The 10,870-nt window shown below is 46.4% G+C and overlaps 1 protein-coding gene across 1 annotated transcript in view; it reads left to right on the top strand.

Moving 5' to 3' along the window:
• Nucleotides 1-396: 396 nt before the first annotated feature.
• The window catches only part of CALN1 (calneuron 1), a 129,501-nt gene continuing 119,027 nt past the window's right edge, over nucleotides 397-10,870 (top strand). The window contains exon 1 of the mRNA XM_053275503.1: nucleotides 397-496. The gene's annotated coding sequence lies outside the window, so the exon portion shown is untranslated. The remainder of the gene's footprint in view (nucleotides 497-10,870) is intronic.

Below are 10,870 nucleotides of genomic sequence, written 5' to 3'. Positions count from 1 at the left end.
AAGAGCTGAAGGTTCCCAGTTCCCTCCCTGGCAGCCGCTCCAACGAGAGAGGGCTGGGAGAGAGACTCCTGCCTGCAACCTGGGAGAAGCCGCTGCCAGTCTGTGAAGACAATACCGAGCTAGGTGGACCAAGGGTCTGACTCAGTATATGGCAGCTTCCTGTGTTCCGGAGTATCTCTAGACAGCAAGGTCTGGGAAAGGCCCCAAAGGGCTGTATTTGCACATGTCCCGTGGCGTGTTGTATATCCCATCTCAGATATTCCTCCTCTGCCCCTCTCGACTTTTCCCAAGGCTCTCCTGTGCCTTTAAGATTACCCTCTCTCCGGCGGTGCTGTGCCTCAGCTCCTTTCAGACCATCCAAATCTATTCTTAGCAATCCCACCGGGGTCCCTTTGTGAATACCAGCGGCCCTTTCAATCACTACCGCCAGGATTCGGTCCAATACTCTCTGCAGGTGCCTTCCAATTAAGTCAGGCGGGCTTCTTCCCCCCAGAAGGTAAGATTTCTGCCTTTTCTCTCTCTGCTGCAATGGTTTGCTACCTCTGGCATTAAGCTCGCTGCATCCAGGGGGAGAAGCCCCCAGAATATCTGGTCCCCCCATTGCTTTAGTGCTGTTGTTTCTGGGGGCTTTGCAGAAGGAATTGGGTCAGCTGACCCCAGTTTTGTTTAACCCTCTCCTGGATGATTTTGAATTGGTTAAAAAAAAATCAAGGAAAAGGTGTTTATGTCAACAGAGTATCCTGATCTTTTCTGCCAGGTGTGTGTTTTTTATTTTTTATTTTTAGCAGTTATATAAGGTTCCCACCACTAAGAATGCCAAGTTTCATAGTGAGTATAGAATGGAGCTTTTCAGACGGGGCTTTTGACGCCCTTTAACTCGCATCTCCTCCAGAATGCCTCTTACCCCTGCTCACTGGGCCAAGAGGCACCTTTTTAACGTGGTGATCCTCTTTATTTAGCAGGGGGAGAGTAACTGGCCCTATCCGCCCCCAGCACAGCATCCCTTGCTGGTGTCTGTCTTAAGTTTCTTTTTAGGTTGTGAGCTCTTAGGGGACAGAGGCCCTTTGGATCCATCTTATTTATTTATTATTTCTCTGTGTAAACTGCCCTGAACCGTTTATGGAAGGGTGGTAGAGAAATCGAATAAAGAAAGAAAAATAAATCAAAAATGGAGTTCACATATCAACTGGATGTAACCTGGAGTCCCTGCGAGTTATCGGGGACCTGTTCATACACAATTCGGGTTTTCCACTGTGCATTAGAGTGTACCCCCACTTATGTATGGGGTTAAAAAAATCCACTATTTGCAGTGGGTTTTGGGGGACAACTTTGAGTTTGCAGTAACGCCTCCCCATAAACTCACGGTAAAACCTGTTGTGTGCAAAAAGTGCCTTTTTGTGTTTTGAACCAGAATAAGGGCAGGAGAGCTGGTCTTGTGGTAGCAAGCGTGGATAGCCCCCTTTGCTAAGCAGGGTCTACCCTGGTTTACACTTGAATGGGAGACTCCATGTGAGCACTGTAGGATCTGCCTCTCAGGGGATGAGGCCACTCTGGGAAGAGCACTGGCTGGCTTGCATGCAGAAGGTTCCAAGTTCCCTCCCTGGCAGCATCTCCAAGAGAGGGCTGAGAGAGACTCCTGCCTGCAACCCTGGAGAAGCCACTGCCAGCCTGGGTAGACAATGCTGAGCTAGATAGGCCAAGGGTCTGACTCAGTATACGGCAGCTGCCTATGTTCCTAAGGCCTGTGGATTTATAAATGAGAATTTGCACTCTGATGGATCCTGAACACCATATTTATCCAGATAGAAGATGACCCTATCTAAATCTTCAATGGAAGATTTAAGACGATCCACCTTTAAATGGCGCAGTGGAGAAATGACTTGACTAGCAAGCCAGAGGTTGCTGATTCGAATTCCTTGCTGGGGAAACACCTATATTGGGCTGTAGCGATATAGGAACAAGGCGGAAAGGCCTCCTCTCACACTGCGCGGGAGGAGAGGGCCATGCTCAACCCCTCCTGTATTCGACCCAAGACCATCACAGGGCTCTGTGGGCGCCAGGAATCGACACCAACCCGACGACACACTTTACCTTTTACCCTACCTTTAAAAGTATGGGTCCCATATAGATTATGCTGTTTACCCAAATGGCAGAGGACCATTTTAAATGTAACACACACACCCCATTTCTAACCTCAAAGAACTGGGTGGGGGAATCTCTTGGATGGAGGTAAATACAGTAAGCTGTCTACAGATTTTGTGCTCTCCACACATTTCATAAGAACATAAGCACAGCCCTGCTGGATCAGGCCCAAGGAGGCCCATCTAGTCCAGCATCCTGTTTCGCACAGTGGCCCACCAGATGCCGCTGGAAGCCACAGGCAGGAGTTGAGGGCGTGCCCTCTCTCCTGCTGTTACTCCCCTGCAACTCAGAGAGGCATCCTGCCTTTGAGGCTGGAGGTGGCCCACAGCCCTCCGACTAGTAGCCATTGATAGACCTCTCCTCCATGAAGTCATCCAAACCCCTCTTCAAGCCATCCAGGTTGTCGGCTGTCACCACATCCTGTGGCAGAGAGTTCCACAAGTGGACCACGCGTTGTGTGAAAAAGTATTTCCGTTGGTTGGTCCCCTAGACCTCCTGGCCATCAATTTCATGGAGTGACCCCTGGTTCTAGTGTTGTGTGAGAGGGAAAAGAATCTCTCTCTCCCCACTTTCTCCACGCCATGCATGATTTTATAGACCTCTATCCTGTCTCCCCGCAGTCATCTTTTTGCTAAACTAAAAAGCCCCAGGTGTTGTAGTCTTGCCTCGTAAAAAAAGGTGCTCTAGGCCCCTGATCATCTTGGTTGCCCTCTTCTGTACCTTCTCCAGTTCAACAATGTCCTTTTTAAGATACGGTGACCAGAATTGTACGCAGCACTCCAAGTGTGGCCGCACCATAGTTTTGTATACGGGCATTATAATCATAGCCGTTTTATTTTCAATCCCCTTTCTAATTGACACTATGATGGAGTTTAGTCCATTGCTTGCTGTTGTGAGTATTCCAGCTGCTGAGCTGTGTTCTGAATGGGTAGCTTCCTATGTTCCTGTATTCTGGCCTTTTATTTCATTCCGCTTTAGAATCTAGTTACATGAAGGAGGAGGGTGGGAATTCACACAAGCACAGCGTTGCATGAATATCCTTCATGCACAGCTCCTGTGCCATCAATGCGAATTATAAAACAAACAAACTAATAAACGTTATTTTTTAGCCACCCCGTAATAAATCGTTATCCGGGCAACTCACAACACAACATTAAAACCTGAAATAAAAACCCATCACACATTATATCATAACAGGCCAAAATGGTGGGGAGCGGGGGAGGAAACACAAAAATACAAAATACGATACAAAGCCATTTAAAAACTCTTTGGAATGAAAATCCCTCTCCTAGTAAGAGGAATATATTCAGAACTCAGATTGGAATCTTGCACCGCCTGCATAAGTATGGGGCCCCCATACTTATAAGAATGGTGCTGGAGATTAAAAGAAGAAAGTGACAGTGAGTTCTTCCCAAGGAGAAATTTCTCAGAAATTTTTAAAGCTTTTGAACTTTGGTGTTGGAGAAGATTTTTGAGGATCCCATGGACAGCCAGGAAAACAAACCAATGGCTCCTAGAACAAATCAATACAGAATTTCATTCAAGGCACAAATGACCAGGCTCAAACTATCCTACTTCGGACACATGATGCGAAAACCCAGCTCCCTGGAGGAGTCCATAATGTTGGGAAACGCTGAAGGCAAGAGAAGAAGAGGACGACCAGCAGCAAGGTGGATGGATTCGATGACAACAGCCATGAATGCACCACGGAGAGATCTTCAAGGCCAAATTGGAGACCGATCCTCCCATTAATCTGAGAAATGGTCACATTTGGAAACTTTCAGGAAAGAGTATCCAGGCAGGCAGAGGAAATCAAACCAGCGGAGTCAGGGTGAGTCTTCCTTTTGCTATTGGAAAACTCTGCTCGAAGACATTGGCAGCTTCAGTTTAATATACGCTTGGGATTAAGGGGAGGAGATTTTTAAAAGGCGCTTAAACGTTAAGGGTTCCTTAAGAGAGCCCCACCAGAGAGGATCTAAATGTGCATTCGTGAGTGGCTTCTATATTAGGAGTGGTCTTAAGACAGTCAAGATATGACAGGATATATATTTTTTGGGGGGGGGGCTATAGCTGGCAACCTCTGGCTTGCTGGTCAAGCCGTTTCCCGCTGCGTGGTAGCCAGCATGAATGGTCCCCTTTGCTAAGCAGGGTTCACCCTGGTTTGCATTTGAATGGGAGACTATTTGTGTTTGCAATGGAAGATATCCCCCTTAGAGGATGGGGCCGCTCTGGGAAGAGCATCAACAGGTTTCAAGTTCCCTCCCTGGCAGCATCTCCAAGATAGGGCTGGGAGAGAGACTCCTGCCTGCAACCTTGGGGAGCTGCTGCCAGTCTGGGTCAACAATATTGAGTGAGATGGACCAAGGGTCTGACTCAGTATATTATTTATTTATTTATTTATTTATTTATTTATTTATTTGATTGATTGATTGATTGATTGATTGATTGATTTCTATACCGCCCTTCCAAAAATGGCTCAGGGTGGTTTACACAGAGGAATGATAAATAAATAAGATGGCTCCCTGTCCCCAAAGGACTCACAGTCTAAAAAGAAACCTAAGATAGACACCAGCAACAGTCACCGGAGGGATGCTGTGCTGGGGACGGAGAAGGCCAGTTACTCTCCCCCTGCTCAATAAAGAGAATCGCCACGTTAAAAGGTGCCTCTTCGCCAAGTAAGCAGGGGTTATATGGCAAGTAGGCCTAACCTACTTCACAGGGTTGTTGTGAAGAGAAACTCAGGTATCTAGTACACCGCTCTGGGCTCCTTGGAGGAAGAGCGGGATATAAATGTACAAACAAACAAACAAATAAATTATATGGCAGCTTCCTGTGTAACATAATGATTCAGGAATGGGGCACAGAAATCCTCTCCTCCCTATCAGCCTGCAGGGTTTTGTCCCAGTTAATAAATGGACTCATCCTGTTTGTTGCAGGGTTATTGTTTTGATCTTTTGAACCGCTCTTCTATGATTTAGTTGCAATTGGAAAGTTATTGTCTCATTTTCATATAAATGTTCATATCCATTTACATTCTCTTTTAATCAATTTGTCAGGGAAACGCTGCACACTCAGGTAACCGCTTCTCGTTAACAGCTTCGCGTTTCAGAGATTTATTTCCACCTTCTCTTTGGCAACGAATCAGCAATTTCCACCTTCCACTGTAGATGGAGGGCCATGATTTGGTGATAGAGGATATTAAGGATCTAAAGCTTCAGTCCCTGGGATAGGATGTGCAAAACGTTTCGACGTCAAAACGTTTCACCTCAAAATGGTTTTGAGTGTTTCAAGCTTGAAGCGAAACACCCTTGAAGTAAAGGGCTTGCTCTCAGAAATGGAAGAGCAATGAATGCCTTCATTGGCTGATACAAATTTTGGAATATGCGGAGATGGCAAAACTTACAGTACTGATAAGAGATCAAAATTTAGAATGTTTTAAAGAAGATTGGAAACCATTCTTATTGTATTCAAAGAACTATTTTCCTAATATGGATTTTACAGCAGGGTTTGAAATTTAGTAATACTAGCAGGTTGGGTAGAGCAAAATTGTGTTTGTAAGGTTTAAATCTATGTTTTGAATTATTATTATTATAGCAAGGGTTAATTATATAGTTGGTGATTCACGAGGAGGTGTGAGCGGGAAGTCCATATTTGTTTAATGTGTTGTGAATGGTTATTGTTAAAATTAATAAAAATTTAATTTAAAAATGAAAAAAAGAAAGAAAGAAAGGGCTTGCTTGAAGCTCAGAACAAAACAACCTCGTTTCAAAACGTTTCGACATTCCGAGTCGAGACTTTTCGGGCGCCATTTTGAAGGCCTTTCCCCCCTTGCTGATTGGCTCTCTGGCACTGGCTTCTGATTGGAGGATCGTAGGGGGGTTTGGGGACTGGCCCAGCCCAGCCCGATTCGATGGCCGAACTGATACGGGCCCAGTTCGGCCAAGCCCAAAGTTGAGCTGGCCAAACAGCTGGCTCACACCCCGCTATGGGAGAGATCTCTAGAAAAGTATCTTGCTGTTACCTTCTGGATAATGTCTTTTTAATTATCTGGGCAGTCCAGGGAGATCTTAATCCCATCTTCTTTTCGCTGCTATCTTGGGGAGGGGACCGAAGCAAATCAGCATCTCTGAGCTGCAAATGGGCCTCTTCTCTTGTCCCCAGATTTGGGCCTGTTCCCAGAAGGTGTTAGTAAAAGGACTATTATTATTATTATTATTATTATTACATTTATATCCCGCTCTTCCTCCAAGGAGCCCAGAGCGGTGTCCTATATACTTGAGTTTCTCTTTCACAACAACCCTGTGAAGTAGGTTGGGCTGAGAGAGAAGTGACTGGTCCAGAGTCACCCAGCTAGCATCATAGCTGAATGGGGATTTGAACTCGGGTCTCCCCGGTCCGAGTCCAGCACTCTAACCACGACACCACGCTGGCTCCATCTAACTCTACAGGTGTTCTCCTAGGGTGGAATTTCTATAGACAGCAACTGAGGAATCCCCTTTGGGCATAGCAGAGCCATCATTGACAAAGATTAGCATAGACTTCTTGCAACAGGAAAGGGGAGATCAGCCCCTGGCCTCTTCCACAGACATTATCAGATAGTGAGTTACATTTTAGCATATGGATTAGCTCAGGCCTAGCCCTTGTGTTTCTGTGAGTGCCCATTTCACAATACAATGCTGGATTGCCTCCTCCTTCACAGAGCAGTACATGAGGCAGTCCTGAGATATGGGTGTCAGTTCACCTTGAGTTCAGGCATTTAATTGAACTCTGATAACCCCTGCTAACTGGGCAAAGAGGCACCTTTTACCGTGGCGATTCTCTTTATTTAGCAGGGGGAGAGTAACTGGCCCTATCCGTCCCCAGCACAGGACCTCCAGTGACTGTTGCTGGTGTCTGTCTTATGTTTCTTTCTAGTTTTTGAGCCCTTTGGGGACAGGGAGCCATCTTGTTTGTTAGTTATTTCCCTTTGTAAACCACCCTGAGCCATTTTTGGAAGGGCGGTATAGAAATCGAATAATAATAATAATAATAATAATTATTATTATTATTATTATTATTATTATTAAATGGAATCAGATACAGGCCTGGGTTCCATATAATTCTGGGTTGGTGGCTCTGGGTTTAATGTTCGGGGAGGGGGCGTCCCCAATGGGGGGGGGCGTCTCCAATGGGGGGAGGGTCTCCAACAGTGTCTCCAACCCAGCACAGGCCTTTCATTCGCTGGTCACCCGTGCAGGGCGGGCGTTCATCCTGGGTGAATGAGAAGCCTGTGTGACTCATATTAAAGTCAAACTTCACCTAGGGTGCCCAAAACCTAGTTGGGTCAGCCCTGTTGGGTCCCCAGATACTTCTGGACTACAACTCCCATCATCCCTAGCCCTTGTAGAAGATGACGCAAAGGCACACCCACAGGTTGGCTGTGGGCCTGATCCAGGGGTCAGGGACTGAGCTATAGGGAATGTCAGAAGCAGGATGCTGGACTTGACAGAAGTACGTTCTGTTCCAGCAGGCATCTTCTTATAACGTTTTTTGGCCATGGTTGTTCAGAATGGAACCTCCAGGTTCAGAGGCAGTCTACCTCTGATGACTAGTTTCTAGGGACATGCGACTTGTGAGGCCTCTGTAAAAATAATTTTTTACAACATGAGGTCAAAAGGGCAGGGAGTGCAGGAAGAGTTAAGCTTTTCAGTGCCGGGAGGTTTTTCAGATGGCGACTTTACTTTGGGAGGGTGGGTGTGCGTTCACATATCGGCCAGATTTACCCTGAAGTCCATGCGATATTTCCGAGAACCCTTCACACACGATCCGGGTTTCCCCCTCTGTATCGGAACCGAGCCCGATTTATGTCCAGGGTTTTTTAAAAAACCTGCTTTTTGCCTCGGAGTATCCATCATGCCTCTCAGTAAAGCCTGTTGTCTGAAAAGCCTCCAGGAGACAAAATTATTAGATAATGAGATTGCAATATTGGGGTTTTCCTTTCCTTTTCCCACCTCGCGTTTGTTAACTCCACTGAGCGATTGTTCAGTCAAGACTGCCTTGCTCCGTCTTTGACATAATGATATTATAAGCGAGATTGATCCTTTGCTGCTTTGCAACATTTCACTGGAGTGGAATCGTCTTCCAGAGGCAGAGGTGTGTAAAACATAATGTGGTGGGGGGGAGTCAAAATAAAACAGGAAGCGTTGCAGGGTGGGAGAATCGAAAATGCAATAATAATCCTTTTTTAAAAAAATGTTGCCTGTGTCCAGGTTTATGTTGGTGATTTAACATTCTCCGCTTTACCGAGATCGTTTAGAGCACAGGCCGTCCTTTGCTGGTCTGTTCCTTTGCTTAAAGATAAATTTTAACAACCTCATGGCTCTACAATATCTTATCGACCGTTCAGCTCAGCAGCTGGAGTCTGCACAACATCAAGCTATGGACTAAACGCCACCATAGGGCCGATGGAAATGTGTGGAAAGCACAGAATCCGTAGACACCTGACTGTATTTACCTCCATCCAAGATGAGATTTCTTTTCCAGATTGTATGAGGTTAGAAGTGTTGGGGTCTTAAATTTAGGCTCCTCTTCTATTGGGGTAAATAGTACAATCTATCTTGGACCCATATTTTTAAAAGTGGTTTGTCTTAAATTCAGGGTTATATTCTATATGGGTAAATACGGTGCTCAGGCTCCCATCAGAGTGCAAATTATAAATCCACAGGCTTTATGAACATAGGAAGCTGCCATATACTGAGTCAGACCCTTGGTCCATCTAGCTCAGGATTGTCTTCACAGACTGGCAGCGGCTTTTCCAAGGTTGCAGGCAGGAATCTCTCTCCCAGCCCTATCTCGTTGGAGATGCTGCCAGGGAGGGAAGTTGGGACCTTCTGCTTTAAACAGTGAACAGAATGAAAGTGACCATCCATCTTATAGGCTCCTAAATTATCTATCTATCTATCTATCTATCTATCTATCTATCTATCTATCTATCTAAAATATTTATATTCTTCTCCTTTTGCATGATATACAGGAGGAGAGCTAGTCTTGTGGAAACAAGCATGAACTGTCTCCTTTGCTAAGCAGGGTTTGCACTGGTTTGCCTTTGGAAGGGAGACTACATGTGTGAGCACTGGAAGATATTCCCCTTAAGGGATGGAGCCGCTCTGGGAAGAGCATCTAGGTCCCAAGTTCCCTCCCTGGCAGCATCTCCAACGAGATAGGGCTGGGAGAGAGATTCCTGCCTGCAACCTTGGAGAAGCCGCTGCCAGTCTGTGAAGACAATACTCAGCTAGGTGGACCAAGGGTCTGACTCAGTATATGGCAGCTTCCTATATTCCCCAAGATCTTTCCTGGCTCTGTACTTGAGATCTTCTTAGGAGAGGAAAGCTGGTCTGGTGGTCGCAAGCATGACTGGTCCCCTTAGCTAAGCAGGGTCTGCCCTGGTTTGCATTTGAATGGGAGACTAGAAGTGTGAGCACTGGAAGAGATTCCCCCTCAGGGGATGGAGCTGCTCTGGGAAGAGCTGAAGGTTCCCAGTTCCCTCCCTGGCAGCATCTCCAACAATACTGACAAAACTGGACCAGCCGTCTGACTCAGTTTATGGCAGCTTCCTATGTTCCTATGATCCTCCTCAGGGTGCCATAGGGGCATGAAAGAGATAAAACAAGCCAAAATTAATAGAATTCATTTAAAGGACTAGACCCAGTTAAAATCAGATTTACCTATTAAAAACATAGCGGAAGCAACCGCTGAAATAAAGCAAGGGGCCCACAGGGTCGTGTCTCTCAGGATCATTCATCTCTGCCAGCTAGGGTAAAAAAGAACCTCTTCCCCATGCATTTTCCAAAGGAGCGTATAATGAACCAGCCATATGCGGCTCTCTGGGTATCTTTCCCTTCCCAGAGCAATATTTTTGCTTCTTGAATCACAGAGACGTGGCGCTGGGACATAGATCAAGAGACGTTTCAAAAGGGGGGGGGGAAGCAATCATAGGAGAGAAGATGGATCCTCGTAATAAAAGTGCTACTCTACGCAGGAAGTGATACAGAAGGAGATTCTGGAGAGGGCTACATCAGTGGCATTAGCCTTATCACGTTTGGCATTGCCGTCGGCTTGAGTTTTGAGGAATTCCTGGGCAGCCCTACTCAGGGTTGATTTCTGGTGGGAGGAAGAGCTGGTCTTGTGGCCGCCAGCACAGAGGGTCCCCGTGGCTAAGCAGGGTCCACCCTGGTTTGCATTTGGATGGGAGACGTATGTGAACCCGATAAGATATATATACAGTGCTCACGCCGTAAAAGGGGCTCTGGAAGACGCTCTCTGCTGAAATGAGGGCGTTTCCTGGTTTTGGCTGATCGTCAGAACAGCCTTGTAGGACCATAGGAAACTGCTGTCTACTGAGTCAGAGGCTCGGTCCGTCTAGCTCAAGATTGTCTACAGAGACTGGGAGCAACTTCTCCAAGGTTGCAGGCAGGAGTCCCTCTCTCCCAGCCCTGTCTTGGAGATGCTGCCAGGGAGGGAACTTGGACTTTCTGCATGCAAGCCTGCAGGTGCTCTTCCCAGAGCGGCCCCATCCCCTAAGGGGAATATCCCCGAAGTGCTCACACATGTAGTCTCCCTTTGAAATGCAACCAGGGCGGACCCTGCTTAGCTAAGGGGACCAGTCATGCTTGCGACCACAAGACCAGCTTTCCTCTCCTAAAAAGATCTCCAGTACAGAGCCAGGAAAGATCTCAGGGAATATAGGAAG

Source organism: Hemicordylus capensis, chromosome 12 (genome assembly GCF_027244095.1).
Source record: "Hemicordylus capensis ecotype Gifberg chromosome 12, rHemCap1.1.pri, whole genome shotgun sequence".
In the NCBI taxonomy this organism is placed as follows: Eukaryota; Metazoa; Chordata; class Lepidosauria; order Squamata; family Cordylidae; genus Hemicordylus; species Hemicordylus capensis.
The sequence above is the reverse complement of the archived record's forward strand: the minus strand, read 5'-3'. Positions and strand labels throughout refer to the sequence as shown.